General features: G+C 39.0%; 1 long non-coding RNA gene across 1 annotated transcript; it reads left to right on the top strand.

Moving 5' to 3' along the window:
* Positions 1–3,683: 3,683 nt before the first annotated feature.
* On the top strand, positions 3,684–7,749 carry LOC309859013. The gene is made up of 2 exons (XR_014308490.1): positions 3,684–3,936; positions 7,606–7,749. It is a non-coding gene; the product is annotated as an uncharacterized lncRNA (long non-coding RNA).
* Positions 7,750–19,022: the final 11,273 nt, after the last annotated feature.

Genomic DNA, 19,022 nt, shown 5'->3' with positions numbered 1-19,022 from the left:
TTTCCTTAACTAACGAGGAAAAGGGGAAGAACCGTAAGGAGCAAACTGAAAGGGGGTAAGAGGAAAAGGCCTGTGACTTGATTACAGAAAAACTACAGCACACACAGATCTTAAGTTTAGCTCCTGGAGGGGGCAGGAGGAGGGATTCTGTGCTTGCCAACTTTGCAGCAATTATCCAAGAAAGCTTATTCCTAGGGTTATCAATTCCTTCTTGGGGGCTGCTTTTTTGGTTAGAAAATCACTTCTCCACATCTGTTTTCTGAGAGGAAATAAATTTCTGCAAGCGTAGTGCCATTCCTTCCTTGTCCTTGTTTTCAAATATGTGTTTGGCATTCTAGTAACAGTACCTTATCGAAAGGATGCAGAGTTTGTTGGCTATTACAAGTTAAGTTGACAAAATACGTTGCCCTTTTAGTTTTGTTTTTGGACTATATTGTCCCTGACACCTTATACAAAAAGGGAGTTTATGAATGATGTAGGCCAATTTAAAAAATGTTTTGGGGTTGTTGTTTTTTTTGAGCTAGTGTTTTAAAATAATCTTTCACATGTAAAAGTGAGTAAAAAACAAAAGAAAAAGCTAGTCATAGTTATGAGCAAGCTTTCATGTTTATGTTTTTCTTTTCTTATTTTGGTGGTTTGCTAAAATGGTTTAGAAATCAAAGTTTTGAATATGCCTGACAAAAATGCAATAGAAAAACAGGGAAGGTCTCAAAAGATCATTTTTCTTCAATGATTCTTTGAGTCATTCAACAAACATGTATTATGTGCTTACCGGATATACAAAGATGAATAAGTAGAGCAATGAATGGTCTTGATCCTCCAGATGTCTATGTGGTAGCACAGTCAAAAGCAAACAAAAAATGAGACTGGAATCCCCCCTGTAGATTTCAAAGAGTATGAGGAAAGCTGACTTTAGACATTTGAAACTACTTCTCATATTACATTAAGAAGGGTCTTCATTTTGCTCTCTGAAGACTCTTTCTTCTCAAAAAAAAAAAAAAAATCCATTTGGCATCTGCTGGAAATCCTAAGGGAAAGTCAAAGAATAATGTTTTCTACTATGCAGCATCTCTTACGGGTCAGTAGTATCAAGACGACACCATATAAGGATCCCTGGATGATGTCATCCAAGGGCATTTCTAAATCTCTAGGAACCTGAAAAGTGAGAGGTCAAGATGAGGCACCCCCTGCAAAAAATGAACCATTTACAAAATGAATAGCAGGTTTTTTTGTTTTGTTTTTTTTACAATTGTGGGCTGGAAGCTATTGAGTTAAAGAAATTACGAAGAATCCACTAAATCCTATGACTATGGTGTCCTGTCTTGTCACCTATCACACTATGGGAACAGTGTATTTACATTTCCATTATCCACCTACCCTTTATTCCCAACTGACATTGTGAGTCAGAAACTGTAAATGACTCATTCATTATTGTGTCTCCCTTATCTAACAATGACTGGCTCATTAAGAAGTAGGGGATGCACATTTGCCAAAAAAATAAGCAAAGGAGTGTATGAGGAAATCCTACATAGAACCAAATTGTCTTACTAAAGCAAATTGTTACCAGGAAAAACATGGAGCATTTCTTGATTTTTCGATGAAGATGACAGTTTTGCCATCTGACCAGTGTTTTCATTATTCCATTATAACGCTGCAACTGGGGTTTCTTTACTGCCCAGGTATAAAGGATTTTTTGTTCTTTCTTTAGTTCTTTATATGGCTTCTCTGTCCATTTCAGAGCTCATTAGAGGGTGACACAGCTCATGGAAATCACTCACACTATGAAAGTTAGAGAGTATATTGAGATTATATTTGCAGCAATGCAAAGTTTCATAAAAAGGAAAAGCTTTTATTAGGTGAATATCACTTCATTCTAGTTTTACAATAATATAATAGTTCATGGTTACTCAAGAAACATTAAATAGGGGCATTAAATAGGGGCGCCTGGGTGGCTCAGTGGGTTAAAGCCTCTGCCTTCAGCTCAGGTCCTGGAAATCTCTTCTCAGCGGGGAGCCTGCTTCCCTTCCTCTCTCTCCGCCTGCCTCTCTGCCTACTTGTGACCTCTGTCTGTCAAATAAATAATAAAATCTTAAAAAAAAAAAAAAAAAAAGAAAGAAACATTAAATAATACTCATCTCACTCCAAGGCATTTTATGATTATGAGATGTTTCCATCTCTACTCAGGGAATGAGGTAATGTGTCCTTTGGAATAATAGTACAGTATAAACAGATGATGTGTGGGCCAGTAAAACAGTATCTTACTACTTACTTCAGCTACTTAAGCTACAATTCCAGCTATCTTCTACTGAGCTATATCACAATCCAGTGACTTAAAACAACATAATTTATTATCTGTCACGATTCTATAGAGTAGCTGTGTGGTTATTCTATTGGTCTTGCCTGGGCCTCTATTCAGGAAGCTTCATTTAGCTGGCAGATTGGCCAGGGGCTCTCTCAGCAGGAACAGCTTGGAAAGGAGAGGAGGGGAGGAAGGCAGGAGGGTTGTTCTGTCCCATCTCTGCATTTAGTCTTCTGATCCATACCACAGGCCCCGTAGTCTCAAAGCCGTATTTGAAGAGGGTGAGAGGGGGATTGTGGAAGCTGTGGTACCTTTTCAGATCTAGGCTCCTGGTTTCAAGCAATGACACTTCTCCCATATTCTTCTATCTCCTTCAGCTTGCTTCCTGCTTCCTGCCCAAAGAGATTTAGAGGCTCAGAGGCCTCTTTTCCTAGACAACTTCCATTGTGATAATCAATCATTATAAAGATTAAGCAACTTCCTCATTTCCACTTTTTTTTTTCTCATTTCCACTTTATAAGCCATCTAATAACATCATGCCTCTGAGCTTCATCTCACTGTTGGATTTGAAGACTCCCAGTCATGAACTTTTTTTTTTTTTTTTTGAGATTCATTCATTTATTAGGGGCAGGGAGGGAGGGTGCAGAGGAAGAGGGAGTGAAATCCTCAAGCAGACTCCCTACTGAGTGCGAAGCCTGCCTGGGCTAGATCCCAGGACCCTGAGATGGAGACCTGAGCCTAAACCAAGAATTGGGCATTTAACAGACTGATCCACCCAGGCGCCCCATTGCTTTATTTTAAACTCTAACTAAATACTATTCTACTGATCTGGTTTTAATTTTTACTGTCTCGGGATTTTGACAGAACTATAAAATAATACACTGATGTTGTTTAAGCTGCTGAGTTTGTTGTAATTTTTTATGGCAGCAATAGAAAAATGCCACCTCCCACCAAACAGCTGAAAGAAGCTAATTGTTACTTTCTGTATTCTACAAGGAAATGATGTTAGTGAGATCAACAAGTTCATTAAGTACCTTTACTACCTTCCAAGGTACCACAGGCAACAGTTAATTGGTCCGCCTCTGTCCTCTGGTCTCCAGCAGCAATTTCCTCCCTGCTTTCTTTCCTAGCTTGCACCAACAGTCTCCTCTCTGCCCTTTTCAGCATTCACCTGCTGCCTGGCCCTAAAGACTGCCATGTGCTTTGGATTTTGTTAGAACAATACTAATTTCTGTTACATTCATCTCTTGCTTTATACTTTACCAATTTGTCGGATTAGTCTATTATTTTGTACTTCTGATCCCACTTTGTCTGGTTTATCTATTGCTTTGGAAGAATCATCATCCTAAAACTTAGGGATGAAAATAAAGATATTATTTTTCAGAAAGGTGCATTCAGCTGGTGGTTCAGCTGCGGACTGAGCTCAGCTGAGAAAGCTGGGTGCCTGAACCTCTCTCTCTCCAAACCCGCTTTCATCCGGGCTTCTTTCTTGTGTGGCGGTCTCAGAATAACGTTTCCCAGAGGGCAAAGGCAGATGCTGCCAAAGCCTCAGGAGTCCCAAGTTCTGGAACAGGTACAAGGTTACTTCTATCACTTTCTATTGGTCGGAGCAAGTCGTAAGGCCAGCCCACATTCAGGTGAGCAGAGGGATAAATTGAGTCTCTTGATGGGAATTGGGGCGTATCAATACAGGGGGGCATAATGCAGGGAGGTGTCGTTATACAGTGGCCTATCACAGCTAAAACAATATTTGATGTAAGAAAAGCACCAAGAAGGACAAAAGAGAGCTCTTCAAGAAACACCATGCTTTGGGGTAGAAGTTCAAATCGAAATTTTAAAGTCCCAAGAAGTGTATTTTATGAATATCTATGTGATGTAAAGTATGTTCATATTAAATATTTATCACAAGAGTTATAAGTGCTTTTCTCAGTGCATATCAGAATGCTTCCTCCACTCTGTCATCTTGATCTCTCAGTCTTCCTCCTCTGTGCTGGGGTAGTCCACTCTTGGAAATCAATTATATTTGAATACAATTCTATATAATTTGAATTCAGTACCTCTAACTGGTGATCTTGGTTAAGTTAGCTTAACTTCTCTATACCTCATTTGTGTAATTAGTCTGTAGAACAACAACAACAAAACAAAAAAAATACCTACCTTGTGGGGTATTTATGATAATTGAAAGAGAAAATGTATGGAATATAATTATCACTGCCTGGCAACTATAAATATAAGCTTTTTTTGCCACTCTCTCTTTTTAACTCTATTAGAAGGGAAATCAGGGGATAAGCATCACTGGATTAAGCTAAAAGTACAATGGTCTGGAGTGTGTGTATACATTTATATATATTTGTATATTATATATATTTGTATATTATATATATTTGTATATTATGTTAATTAATCAATTTATTTTATTAATTAATTTATTTATTTAAAGGAAGCTCTAGGCCCAATGTGGGGCTTGAACTCATGACCCCAACATCAAGAGTCACACACTCTACCATCTGAACCAGCCAGGCACCCCTGGACATGTTTATATGTCCAGTGACATATAAACATGTTTATATATTTTTTTAAAGATTTTATTTATTTATTTGACAGGCAGAGATCACAAGTAGGCAGAGAGGCAGGCAGATAGAGAGGAGGAAGCAGGCTCGCTGCTGAGCAGAGAGCCCGATGGGGGACTTGATCCCAGGACCCTGAGATCATGACCTGAGCCGAAGGCATAGGCTTTAACCCACTGAGCTACCCAGGCGCTCCTATGTTTATATTTTTAATTCACTAAGTCATTATACTTACCTTGTAGTTATATATATAGGGTAGCATCTCCGTGTGTAGTCTGCTTGCTTAATACAAGAACTCTGGAGCATCTCAGCAGGCCTGAGGGCATTGTATTAAAGCACAAAGTTTCCCAGGTCTTTTGGAAATGCCTACTAAAAAATTTGAGGGACACTGTCAGGTTCAGGGAAACAGGGATTTAGATTTTTACTAAATGTGCTGTCGTAGTGTAGTATGTATAATAATGCAGAATGCAATATGAATGCCCCTTAGTTATTTTGTGCCTCGGGGAGGCAAGAAACTTGGTTGCTAGGTGAGGTGAGGGAAGCTTGAAGGATGGATACTCTACTACGCTTAGGCTAAAAAGTTTTACCTTCAGCTCCAAGGATTTTTGTTTACTTCTCCAGCAGACCAAGTTCTAACTGAAAGAACAAGGCCATGTTCTGGAGTTGTAAAAGGTGCAACATTTTGCAAAAAACAGTTAAGGAGGGTTGTAGACTTGACTGCAGTTACAGAGGAATTTGTTTCCAATTAATTAGTCCTAGATAGCCTGTCTCTGTCTCAGTTTCATCAGCAAGATGAGGGATAGCTGTCCTACATCTCAGAGGATGCTAGTAAGTGTAAAGTAAGACACAAGCTCTATAAGCACCCTCCAAAAGGGAAGACTGAAATGCAAAGTTCTGTAGAGGATATGTGACCTGAACTTGTGTAGAACTTTCCCTGTTGACCCAGAACTGATAGCCAGGGTCCAAGTTGAGGACAAAGAAGCGATCAGTACTTGCACATGCTAATTTAGCCCAACTGGTCCCTCAATAACCACAAAGACCCTGAACCCATATAAGCCAGAGAAGAAAGAGAAAAATGAGAATTACTGGAGTCATAAATTGTTGGCCTAGGAAGTTCTGTTGTGGCTTTTTCCTACCCCTTTCCGAAAAGCCAAGTGGGAAAGGTTCTAAGAGAATTACTTGCAAAGTCTGGGGGTACCTGTATAAAAGGAAAACAGCACCTCATTTCCAGTTGTACATCAAATTAGGAAACGGGTTAGTCCATCTTCCTAAAGTTTTCATGAACAGGAAAAAAATGAATTGGTGAATGATGGCAGAACAAACAGAAGGGCTTATGGTGTAGCTCAGTGATCACCTCTGCTTTGATGAGAACATGAATTTCTGGTGGGTCAAGTGAGCATGGCACCAATACAAAAAAATCACTACAGGGCAAAAATTCCCCCACCGACAAGAAACCACAGGGTAGGGGTGCCTGGGTGGCTCAGTAGGTTAAAGCCTCTGCCTTTGGCTCAGGTCATGATCCCAGGGTCCTGGGGTGGAGCCCCGCATTGGGCTCTCTGCTCAGGGGGGAGCCTGCTTCCTCCTCTCTCTCTCTGCGGGCCTTTCTGCCTACTTGTGATCTCTGTCTGTCAAATAAATAAATAAAATCTTAAAAAAAGAAGAAAAAAAAGAAAAAGAAAGAAACCACAAGGTATACCACTGAGCACAAGAGCTGAGGAGAGTCGGAAGAATTTAAACAGGACACTGTCGACTGGGAAGTGCCTTAAAGAACTCCCATGAGGGGCACCTGGCTGGCTTAGTCAGTGGAGCATGAAACTCTTGATCTTGGGTTGTAAGTTCAAACTCCATGTTAGGTGTAGAAATTACTTTAAAAATGAAGTCTTCTTTAAAAAAAAAAGAAAAAGAAAAAAAAAAGAACTCATGTCTGTGCCTACTTTGGAAATCCAGTACCTGCCATGGAGAGACCATTGTCAATGGCCAGGTAGTGTGTCCGACAGTTAGTGCCAAACAGCCCAAGGAACACTATAGTGGCTGCTTGAATCCCTCTAACTCCTTCCTCCCTGTGTCCACTCCCTGGAGAAGCTTGGAACTAAAAAAGGAAGAAAACACCTGAAGCCTAGAGGTAAACTACATTCTTTTCCCCAAGGTATAAAAATGAGAATGAAGAGAAGTATATTCCCTCCCCATTTCAGGTCTTTTAAACCACAATGCTAGCAGATGACAGACAGAAGGAAATCTCTTATTTGGATATGAAATTAGAGGTATAGACTGAATGGACTTTAATCACTGACATTGACCGGGAAGTTATAGAATCAACCCCAGAGGTGAGAAGAAATCTGTTATAGGAGGCAAGGGAGAATTTAAAATGGCCGTGTTAGGAACAGCATTTCTTAATTTATACCTCATTGAGTTAAGTTTGTTTAATAAGTTGGATGGATGGATGGATGGATGGATAGATAGATAGATAAGGAAAAATACATGACTGTTGCTCCAAATTCAAGCTTTCCCTGACTAAAACATTTTGACTAAGAAATGCAAGTATCTGGTACTAAATGCTGGGACTACAAAGATGAGATAGGGCATTGAAGAGGTAATTAAGGTTAAATAAGGGCATAACAATGGGGCCCTAATCCAACAGGATTGATGACTGTATAAAAAGAGACCCCAGAGAACTTGTGCTCACTCATATATGCTTGCTCTCTCTCAGTCTCTGTCTTTCGATGAATCTGCACTGAGGAGAGCCCAGCTGAGGACAGAGTGAGGAGGCAGCCATCTGCAAGCTGGAAAGAGAGTCCTCACCAGAAATTGAGCCCTATTGGACCTTGATCTTGGACTTCCATCTTTCAGAACTGTGAGAAAATAAAAGTCTGCTGTTTAAACCAAGCAGTCTGTAGCATTTTCTTATGGCCACTCCAACGGACTAAGATAACCTGCAAAGAATAAGATTGCTTTTTAAAAATCCTCTCGGCGGGGCACCTGGGTGGCTCAGTGGCTAAGTGTCTGCCTTCGGCTCAGGTCATGATCCCAGGGTCTGGGAACGAGCCCTGTGTTGAGCCCCACATCGGGGGATGTGGAGAGCTCAGTGGAGAGCCTGCTTCTCCCTCTGCCTGCTGCTCAGCCTACCTGTGTTCTATCTCTCTGTCAAGTAAATAAATTTTTTAAAAAAATCTTTAAAAATCCTCTCAGCCCTCAGAGACACCCATGTTCACAGAAAAACCTATTTGAGACCAGAGAAGCAGTTGACAAATGTTAAAATACATTTTATGATGAGAAACTTCCCATTCGTATGGTTTCAGAAACCAGTTGGGTAAGAAAAATAACCGTTACCTCTTTAGAAATTGGTATTCCCAGAGTTTCCTCCTATGAAATACAAAACCACATTTTTAGTTTTATTTCCTGCACATCTAGGGTTTTGATTCTGTCTTCTCTGACTGTCTGACTCTTCACAGCATCATCCCAGTTTACATAACCAGTCCTATATATTTTTTTGATGTTTCAGAATTTCTGCCGCATTTTATTCAGTCATTCAGCAAATATCTGTTGAATGTCTACCATGTGCCAGGCACTGTTCTAGGCGTTACAAAACCCCTTACCCCATTACAGCAAAATACCAGTAACACTCAATTGAACAAGGATATATAATGCATTAGATGGTGATAAAAAGTTATGGGGGGAAATCAAGCAGTGTAAGGGGAAGGAGGAGAGAGATGGAGAGGGCACATTGCTTTTTTGCACAGAGGAATTACGTAGGCTTCACTGTATCTGAGCAGAGATGTGGACAGTGAACAGCAAGTTCCTAAGGAGGGACCACACTTGGCATATGCGGGAACAGCAAGGAAGCCTTTGCAGCCTGAACAAAGTGAGCAGGGGAGTGGCAGTGGGGTGGGGGAACAAAAGATGAGATCAGAGAAGTTTGACGTTGGCCCGGGTGGGACAGATGATAAGCAACCAGTTTAGTTCTGGAGCTCTTGGGAGGCCTAGGGTAGAGGAAGGACTTGATATGACATAGGTTTTAAAAGGATCACAATGAAAAATAAATAAATAATTAAAAAATAAAAGGATCACAATGGCTACTTGTGTTAAAATTAGACTATAGGCAAGAAAGAAGGAGTAAAGGTGGAAAGAAGGTGTCAGATTCTGGGTATATGTGAAGGTCAACCTTACAGAATTTCCTGATGGATTTCATGCAGTGTATGAAAGACAGATGTTGGGGATAACTTCAATTAATCTTTGAACACTTTTCTGATAATTTGTTCCAGATAAATTTTTTGAATGGGAAGTCTAGATCAGAGACTATGCACATGAAAAAATCTTGGGGTGTGTATTGTCAGTTGCCCTCTAGGAGTAGAAAACATTTTTAACTCCACTTGTGGTGACTGGAACTATTTCTCGGCAGCTTAGGAAAATAACATGGTCTATTATTTTTAATATTGATAGTTTAATATTAAAAGTAGGTTTTTTAACTTATTTAACTTTATCCCTAATGATTATTGAATATTGAATATTGGTATTGGCCATTTTTCCACTGGGGAGTTCATCTTTTCTATTACCACTTAAAAATTTCATTTATGAGGTTATTGATCAAACCGATTCCCTTTTCTTCCTAAAAACTGAGCTAAATTATATTTCCCAGACATCTTTTTACTTAACGATAGTTGTATGTCCAAATTCTGGCAATGGAATGTTTGTAGAAATGATACAGACTACTTTTAGCCTGGCTTATAAAAACCTCCCTTTCAGATCCTCAAAAGCTCTTTTCCTTTCTAAGATAGATTGCAGGAAATGACCCCAAGGAAACCGTGGAATCACATGTTGAAAATGGGACAAGAAGGAAGGACCTTGAGACACTAAATCACTTCCTTACAGGAGAGTTGCCCACCAAGAACAATGGTTTTTGAAGCATTTTGTGAGAAAGAAATATACTTTATTGTGTTAAAAGCCACTGAAATTTCAGAGTTTATTTATTATGGTAGGAGGTGTTTTCCCTTACAAAGAAAAACATAGAAAGAGTTATAAAGAATGTCTTTATCTTTATATAGCAAATATACTTATTTTTTCCTGTATGGAAAAATGTAAAATTTTCTTCTTTGAGTGTACACTGACCCTGGTGCTCCTGGTACTAAGAGAGTAATCCATTCCGCTCAATTCCTTCCTGGAGTTATAATTCTAAAAAAGGACGTAATGGACTAAAAACAGGTCAAATCTCTCTCTCTCTCTTTCTCCCTCTTCGTGCTCTCTCTCTCTCCGTCTCTCTCTCTCCATACTCCCCTTTCCCACCACGCCTCCCAATCTCTCACTTTCTCAAACACCCACTGCCGCACTCATCCCTACCTTTTTGGAAAGAAGGGGTCAGATTCTGGATATATTGTGAAGATCAATATAACAGGATTTTATTTTTCTTTTAATTATTTATTTTTTAATTAACGTATATTATTTGCCCCGGGGGTTACACATTTCACAACACTCACCATAGCACATACCCTCCCCAAAGTCCATAACCCAGCCACCTTATCCGTACCCCACCATCCCCCAGCAACCCTCAGTTTGTTTCCTGAGATTAAGAGTCTCTAATGGTTTGTATCCCTCCCGATCCCCTCTTGTTTCATTTTTTCCCTTTCTACCCCCAACCACCTCCTGCCCTGCCTCTCAAATTCCTAATATCAGAGAGCTCATATGAAAATTGTCTTTCTCTGATTGACTTATTTCGCTTAGCATAATGCCCTCTAGTTCCATCCATGTCATTGCAAATGGCAAGAGTTTCTTTCTCTTGATGGCTGCATAGTATTCCATTGTATATGTATACCACATCTTCTTTATCCATTCATCTGTTGATGGACATCTAGGTTCTTTCCATAGTTTGGCTATTGTGGACATTGCTGCTATTAACATTTGGAGGCATGTGCCCCTTTGGATCACTACATTTGTATCTTCAGAGTAAATACCCAGTAGTGCCATTGCTGGCTTATAGGGTAGCTCTATTTTCAACTTTTTGAGGAACCTCCATGCTATTTTCCAGAGTGGCCGCACCAGTTTGCATTCCCACCAACAGTGTAGGAGGGTTCTCCTTTCTCTTCATCCTCACCAGCATGTGTCCTTTCCTGACTTAATTTTAGCCATTCTGACTGATGTGAGGTGATATCTCATTGTGATTTTGATTTGTATTTCCCTGATGTCAAGTGATGTGGAGCACTTTTTCATGTGTCTGTTGGCCATCTGGATGTCTTCTTTGCTGAAATGTCTGTTCATGTCTTCTGCCCATTTCTTGATTGGATTATTTGTTCTTTGGGTGTTGAGTTTGCTAAGTTCTTTATAAATTTTGGACACTAGCCCTTTATCTGATATATTGTTTGCAAATATCTTCTCCCATTCTGTCAGTTGTCTTTTGGTTTTGTTAACTGTTTCCTTTGCTGTGCAAAAGCTTTTGATCCTGATAAAATCCCAATAGTTCATTTTTGCCCTTGCTTCCCTTGCCTTTGGTGATGTTCCTAGGAAGATGTTGCTGCTGTTGTCCAAGAGGTTGCTGTCTGTGTTCTCAAGGATTTGGATGGATTCCTTTCTCACATTGAGGTCCTTCATCCATTTTGAGTCTATTTTCAATTGTGGTATAAGGAAATGGTCCAATTTCATTTTTCTGCATGTGGCTGTCCAATTTTCCCAACACCATTTGTTGAAGAGGCTGTCTTTTTCCCATTGGGCATTCCTTCCTGCTTTGTCAAAGATTAGTTGACCATAGCGTTGAGGGTCCATTTCTGGGCTCTCTATTCTGTTCCATTGATCTGCATGTCTGTTTTCTTCTTTTTTCTTTTTCTTTTTTTTTTTTTTAAGATTTTTTTTATTTATTCGACAGACGGAGATCACAAGTAGGCAGAGAAGCAGGCAGAGAGAGAGGAGGAAGCAGGCTCCCAGCTGAGCAGAGAGCCCGATGCGGGCCTCGATCCCAGGACCCTGGGATCATGACCTGAGCTGAAGGCAGAAGCTTTAACCCACTGAGCCACCCAGGCGCCCTGCATGTCTGTTTTCTAACAGGATTTTCTGGTGGATTTCAAGCAGTATATGAAAGACAGATGTTGAGGATGACTTCAGTCAATCTTTGAACACTTTTTCAATATTTATTCCTGATAAATTTTTTGAATGGAAAGTCTAGATCCAAGACTATGCACCTGTAAAAATCTTGGGGTGTGTATTGTCAGTTACCCTCTAGGACTTGAGAGCCATTTTTTTTTAACCCCACTTGTGGTGACTGGGACTCTCCTTTTCTCAGCAGTTTAGGATTATAGGACTTGCCTGATTAGTCACCAGACTTTTAATTGGCACGTTGCCACTTTTGTTTCTTTGCTATATACAATTCCTCAACTCCCATTTTCCAGGAATCACTCCCTTTGGATATTCTCTCTGTTGCAACAGCTTGAATGAAGTACCTATCCCCTTGATACTCAGTCAGCTTTTGAAAGTTCAACACATATAATAAATAAGGCAAATGGTTTTCTTAATTTATCGTCTTTTGATTTTTGTCTGTGTTGAAAAATTTTTTAAAGATTTTATTCACTTATTTGACAGAAAGAGCATGAGCAGCAGAGTGACAGGCAGAGGGAGAGGGAGAAACAGGCTCCCCACTGAGCAGAGCACCCAGCATGGGGCCCAATCCCAGGGTCCTGGAATTATGACCTGAGCATGGGCAGATGCCCAACCAACTGAGCCACCCAGGTGCCCTGTGTTGGAAATATTTTTAATGACTGCCTTATTTTTCATTATATGTTGTGTCTGTGTATGATCTTCCTTTATATGCTCTGAAATTTATAGCCCATGAAATATCAAACTGTATTCTTTTGCTGATAGAATGCCATCCTCATTTTTTCTCATTTCGTGTTAAACCTAGAATACATGATACATGAGTTAGCAGAGTACCATTTCTTGCCTTGTCCTTCTCATGTCTTACTGGGCCTTTACTTTCAAAGCTACTCTTTGAGTCATCTGATTCTTAAGGTTATGCCTCAGGTCATTCAGTCTTTCCAAGGCATCCTGTTCTGTCTGCCTGAGTTATTTTGTCACTGACCTTTCATGTCACATATTCTTGCTGATACCCAATCACCCTCACCACACTAATGTACACTAACTGGTCCCATGCAGCTGTCTCTGGCCTGCATGACAGGAGGAACTTTTTATTTCCCAGTAATATCACATTTGTAGAATAACGTAAGGGAAGTGTATCAGTTTGCTTTGCTGCTGTAACAAATTACCAACAATTTAGTGGCTTAAAACGGTGCAAATAGGATAGTGTAGCTTTTTGTTCACTAGTTGTGAGTGTGTACACTCTGCTTTTATAGAAGCACACAATACATTCTTTTCAAGTTAAAAAAATCAAAACTATTATTATCTTACAGTTCTGAAGGTCAGAAGTCCAAAATGGTTCTTACTAGGCTAAAACTGAGCTGCCAGCAATGCTTGGTTCTTCCATGGAGGCTCCAGGGGAGAATCTATTTTCTCACCTTTTCTAGGAGAGAGCACCTAGACAACACCCACATGCCTTCACTCTTCACTCGTGTCCTTTTCCTCCAGCTGCAAAACCAGCATGTTTAAAACTGACTCTGCCTCTCCTGCTTTTATCCACATATAAGGACTCTTGTGATTATATACATGGAAATTCTTTCCATCTCAATATTCTTAACTTAATCACATTTGCAAAGTCCCATTTGTCATGTAAGGTAACATATACCCAGGGATTTAGGATATCGTGTGCCCCTATTCTACCTTCCTCAGAAGGACTTCTCCACACCATAACACAAAGGCAAATCCTGTTAGTGGTTCCTTAGCTGAATCTTAAACTGAGTCTAGTAATGCAGACAAAAATCTCAATTCTTTTTTTTTTTTTTTAAATCTCAATTCTTAACTAAATTCCTGACTACTTTGTATTAGCAATGCCAAACAAACAAAATCTAAAAGAAAGTAAAATACATGAAAACAAAAGTAGTACTCTTTATTGCATATAAAATACATAATCCCTTGTAGAAATACCATTAACTTCAACTCAGAGTAACAATCAGAGATAAATAGGTAACCTTTAGTTGGGCTGATACAAGAAAGGCCTGCGTTTTTATGTGATTTACTCTTTGTAGAAAATATCTCTTAAAGATATTGATATGTATTCCCATTTAGGAAAAATTGATAAAAATAGAACATAAAAGCTCTAAACAGTCTACCTTTAAGTTTTCTCCTATTTCTAATGAGCCAGAGGATTAGAACATAAATCTATACAAAATGCTTCCCAGGATTAGTAAAATAACACAAAAGTTTTAAATATTTGAAATTCTTTCATTACAATAATATTAGAGAGAGTTTCAGATTCAACCACTGCTTGATTTGTTTTCTCTGAATGGCTATTCTTATCATCTGCCCTTTACTTCAATCATAAAAATCACTCATTAATTGATTATTTTGTACCAAGCACCATCCTATGTGTGGGGACATAAAAATGTCCCTGGGGGCCCCTGGATAGCTCAGTTGGTTAAGCATCCAAATCTTGATTTCAGCTCAGGTCATGATCTCAGGGCTGTGAGATGGAGCCCCTGTTTGGCCGCAAGCTCAGCAGGGAGTCTGCTTGAGGATTCTCTCTCTCCCTCCTCACCCCGATTTTTTCTCAAATAAATAAATAAATAAATAAATTATAAATGAATAAAGCATGACTTCTAATTTTGAGGGGTTTACAATTGAGTGTGACATACCCTTAGAAAATTAAACTACTTCTGCACTAATGGATATATGAAGAAAACACCATGAAAACACAGTTAAGGGATGCTCTAATTCTTTTTTTAAAAAAATCTATTTATTTATTTGAGAGAGAGAGAGCATGTGAGTGAGGGGAGAGGCAGAGGGAGAGGAAGAGGGAGAGAAGCAGACTCCTCACTGAGACAGAGCCCAACAGGACTCCATCTCACCACCCAGGATCACGATCTGAGCTGAAATCAAGAGTCAGTTGCTGACTTTTGAGCCAGCCTGGTGCCCCAGGGAATATCTAATTCTTAAGCAGTCACACCTTAGAAAATAATGTACTTAGTCTCAGCTAAAAATGCTATTACTAATAAGGGAAAAGAACAGTGAATAGAATGGCATCTAGATGTATTAGCAAGTAATGGAATAAAGGAATATTGAGGACTGGAAAATGATATGAGCCACAGATTGCACTAAAATCATTGTTATTGATATCAATATTTTGATTACTAATCTTATCTCTTTGGAGAAAATAAAATTGCTTCTTGGAGCAACAGATTGCTTTTCCAAATGGTTTTTACTAATACCAATCTGGACAAGTGAAAGAATTTATCTTCCAGGACTGAATTTAACTTCCATGTTTAATTTGAACAAATATGAACTGCTTATTGGGAAATGAATTTCTTGGTGTAGGTAGTTGCATGCTTGTCTTTTACAAATTTGCTGTGGAAATTCCAAGCTAAATGTGCTTTAAAATGCACCATTACTCAAAAGCCTATAAGAGTGCTCCTACATTTAAACAAAATACTGCATGAAGAAGTTTACACTTGGAGAGGTAAGGAATTGTAGTAATGTTACTCTTACTATTGGAAAATTCTCTGTGTCTTCTCTACAAAGAACATACCAAGTCTACTAAACAAGACTGGCAGCAATCATTTATAACCATAAGAACTATTAACTAAATGAGAGAAAACACAAAACACAGAACAAACTTGTTTAGAAAGCCAGCTGAGGAAAGTAAGTACAGATGACGGATGGATAAGCAGGCAGATGTAGAGGATAGATATGCAGATGACAGGTAGGTAGGCAAGTGGTGAGGTAGGTAGACAAGTTATATAAATGTAGAAACCAGCCATGAAGTTAAAAAAAAAAAAAAAAGGTAAAATTTCCTGTTCTAAAAATCCAACCTCAAGTGAGCCTACTAATTTTTCAAAAACTTAATTATTTTATTGTATTATTTTAATAACATTTTCTACTTTTTCTATTATTATAGAAGAATTTTAATATTTGGAAAATGGAGAGAGGACAGACTGTAGAAACCCCCTTAATCTCGGGGCACCTGGGTGCCTCAGTTAAGCTCTGCCTTCAGCTCAGGTCATGATTTCAGGGTCCTGGGATGGAGCCCAGCATTGGGCTCCCTATTTGGCAGGGAGCCTGCTTCTCCCGCTCCCTCTGCTGCTCCTCCTGGTTGTGTTCTCTCAACTCTGTCAAATAAATAGACAAAAATCTTAACAACAACAACAAAAAAAAAAACACAAAAAAGAAAACTCCCTTAACCTCATTACCCAGTTATGTCCACTCAGAATATTTATCTGTATATTCTTCATTACTTGTCTATGCAAACATAAATTATACATAGACAAAATTAAAGTCCTTCTGTAAACTTTGTTTTGTAAATTTTTCTTTTTAAAAATGTTATATTTCTCACGTCTTTAAGTAGATTTCAAAAATATAACATTAATAACTATATACTTTTTAAAAAATTTTATTTATTTATTTGACACAGAGAGAGAGAAATCACAGGTAGGCAGAGAGGCAGGCAGAGAGAGAGGAGGAAGCAGGCTCCCCACTGAGCAGAGAGCCAATGCAGGGCTCGATCCCAGGACCCTGGGATCATGACCTGAGCCAAAGGCAGAGGCTTTAACCCACTGAGCCACCCTGTGCTTTATATCTTTTTGTGGATATTCCATGATTTATTTACCTAATTTCTTAGTATTGGACAATAGTATTATTTCCATTTTTTGCTATTAAAAATGTTGTAATAAATAAATTGCAATGATTATATAAAATTTAGTTCTTCAGTATAAAATGTCTATTAGTAAAAGTGGAATTGCTGGTGCCTGGGTGGCTCAGTGGGTTAAGCCTCTGCCTTCAGCTCAGGTCATGATCTCAGGGTCCTGGGATCAAGTCCCACATCGGGGTCTCTGCTTGGTGGGGAGCCTGCTTCCTCCTCTCTCTCTTTTTGCCTGCCTCTCTGCTTACTTGTGATCCCTGTCAAATAAATAAAATCTTAAAAAAAAAATAGGGCTCTAAAAAGGTGTCAATTTGTTTATTCTAGTCTCCCTCACAACAAATGTAATACATAAGAACTTGTGTACCTTTTTTATTTACATAACTTCAATAATTCTATATGCATTTTTCTATATCTTGTTTTTACCTAATCATTTTTTTGGAAGATCTTTCCATATCAACCTATAAAGATCAGTTTCACTCTTTTTACTTTTTATTTTTTTTTAAGATTTTATTTATTCATTTGACAGACAGAGTTCACAAGTAGGCAGAGAGAGAAAGAGGAGGAAGCAGGCTCCCCATTAAGCAGAGAGCCTGACGTGGGACTCGATCCCAGGACTCTGGGATCATGACCTGAGCCGAAGGCAAAGGCAACCCACTGAGCCACCCAGGCACCTCTGTTTCACACTTTTTAGATTAGCATTTATTTTCATTACATGAATTTCCAAACCTTGATTTATCCCATGCCATCATGAACAAGTACTTTTGGGAGGGCACAGAAATTCACCATCAGGTGACTTGTTTGGCTTTGAGGCATCCTAGGAAATAGCAATTAGTTGGAAAAGGAAAGGTGAGATGTCAGAAGCAAGAATAAAGAATTGATAGGAGCATAGGGCAGGCTGTAGGAGCAGGTCAGCACCATCCAAGTGGTCAGGGAAAACTGAAGCATGTTCCAGATCAAATCAGTACTCAAAAGACTTCTGATCTAGCTGTTGAAGCACAGCAGCAAGGGAAGCTAGAAGGAACTGAAAATCAACATCAGGAGAGCAGTGATCCAGCTGATGAAGAGTTAGGAGGCACAGGTCTAACCTCTGGATAAAGGGCTGGCTAGCATCGGCTCAACAGGTTGATGGGTGTCAATGAAATAGGTTTATGTTGAAAGAGAGGCTGCCAGGTCACCGCAGAAATCAGAAGCTAGGGGCAAGCGGGGCCATCACCCACTCATGGGAATGGACAAATATAGGGAAAGGCTGCACCTTAGAGGACATAGGTTTATAAGCTCGGAGTCCGAAAGCAGACACCAGATGGTATCTTTTTTTTTTTTTTTTAAGATTTTATTTTTAAGAAATCTCTACACCCAATGTGGGGCTCAAACTTACAACTCTGAGATCAAGAGTCGTATGCTCCACTGACTAAACCAGCCAGGTGCCCCCAGATGATATTTTTATCATGCTCTGTGGATAACAGGGATTTTGATCTATTTCCTGTCCAGATCAGGAATAGCAAGATACAAAAATGAGCCAACTGGGGAAGCCAGGGGATGGCATACTTTATTTCTGACTCGAGTGACATTTCTTAACAGTAAGGTGTGTTATCTCTGATTATGATTATAGCTAATATTGTTTAATGAGGGCTTACTGCTTTATGTGAATTGTCCCAGTGTATCCTCAAAGCCATCCTTGAAGGGTGTACTACCATTACATACATTTTACTGACGCAGACAGTGGAGGTCTAAGAGATCATGTCGCTCACTCATCCTATTTATTACTAGCCTTAAGCATTAGAACTGGAATCTCAAGCCAAGTCATCTAATCCCAAACCCTTCGATTTTAAACATAACTGCTTCCCTTATAGAGAGATTGCACATGTTGAGAAATATGGAGGCATATCCAGATGCAAGTATCTATTACAATCCTTTAACTTGGTTATTTTCAGCCATAGTCTGCCAAAGTCCACCTTTTTAAATTCTATGAGGTTAATCTGCTCTTCAATCTGAAAATTCAACCATCTACTTCGATTTTACATTCCCACTCTGTCTTCATTCACCCTAAGATGAACTGCATGTGGTCACACATCTTAGCTGCTTTCTTTTTCTTTGTCTTCTTCTCCCAAATGTTTTAACCTATTATTTGATCCATTTATTTCAGTCTCTCCTTATGGAGCATTAACATAATAAAGATGCTTGTCATCACTAAACACAACTTTTGAAAATAGCTCTTAGAATTAAATTGGATTATGTTTAATACAATTACCTTCTTTTTCCCCTCTAGGGTTAATTACAGTTTTTTTTTTTAATTTTAGAAGTATACATTACAATCTCTTTATTGTTTTTAAGCAATGCAGAATTTCACTGCTGAATTTCAAGTTTTAAAAGTAAGATGATCCCTCAGTTCTAAGAACTTCAGGAACTACCAAAATAGTTCTCTTTCAACCACCGCAAA

This window comes from Mustela nivalis (genome assembly GCF_964662115.1).
Source record: "Mustela nivalis genome assembly, chromosome: 2".
NCBI classification, from domain to species: Eukaryota; Metazoa; Chordata; class Mammalia; order Carnivora; family Mustelidae; genus Mustela; species Mustela nivalis.
Note: the sequence above shows the minus strand (reverse complement) of the source record. Positions and strands in the feature narration are given on the sequence as shown.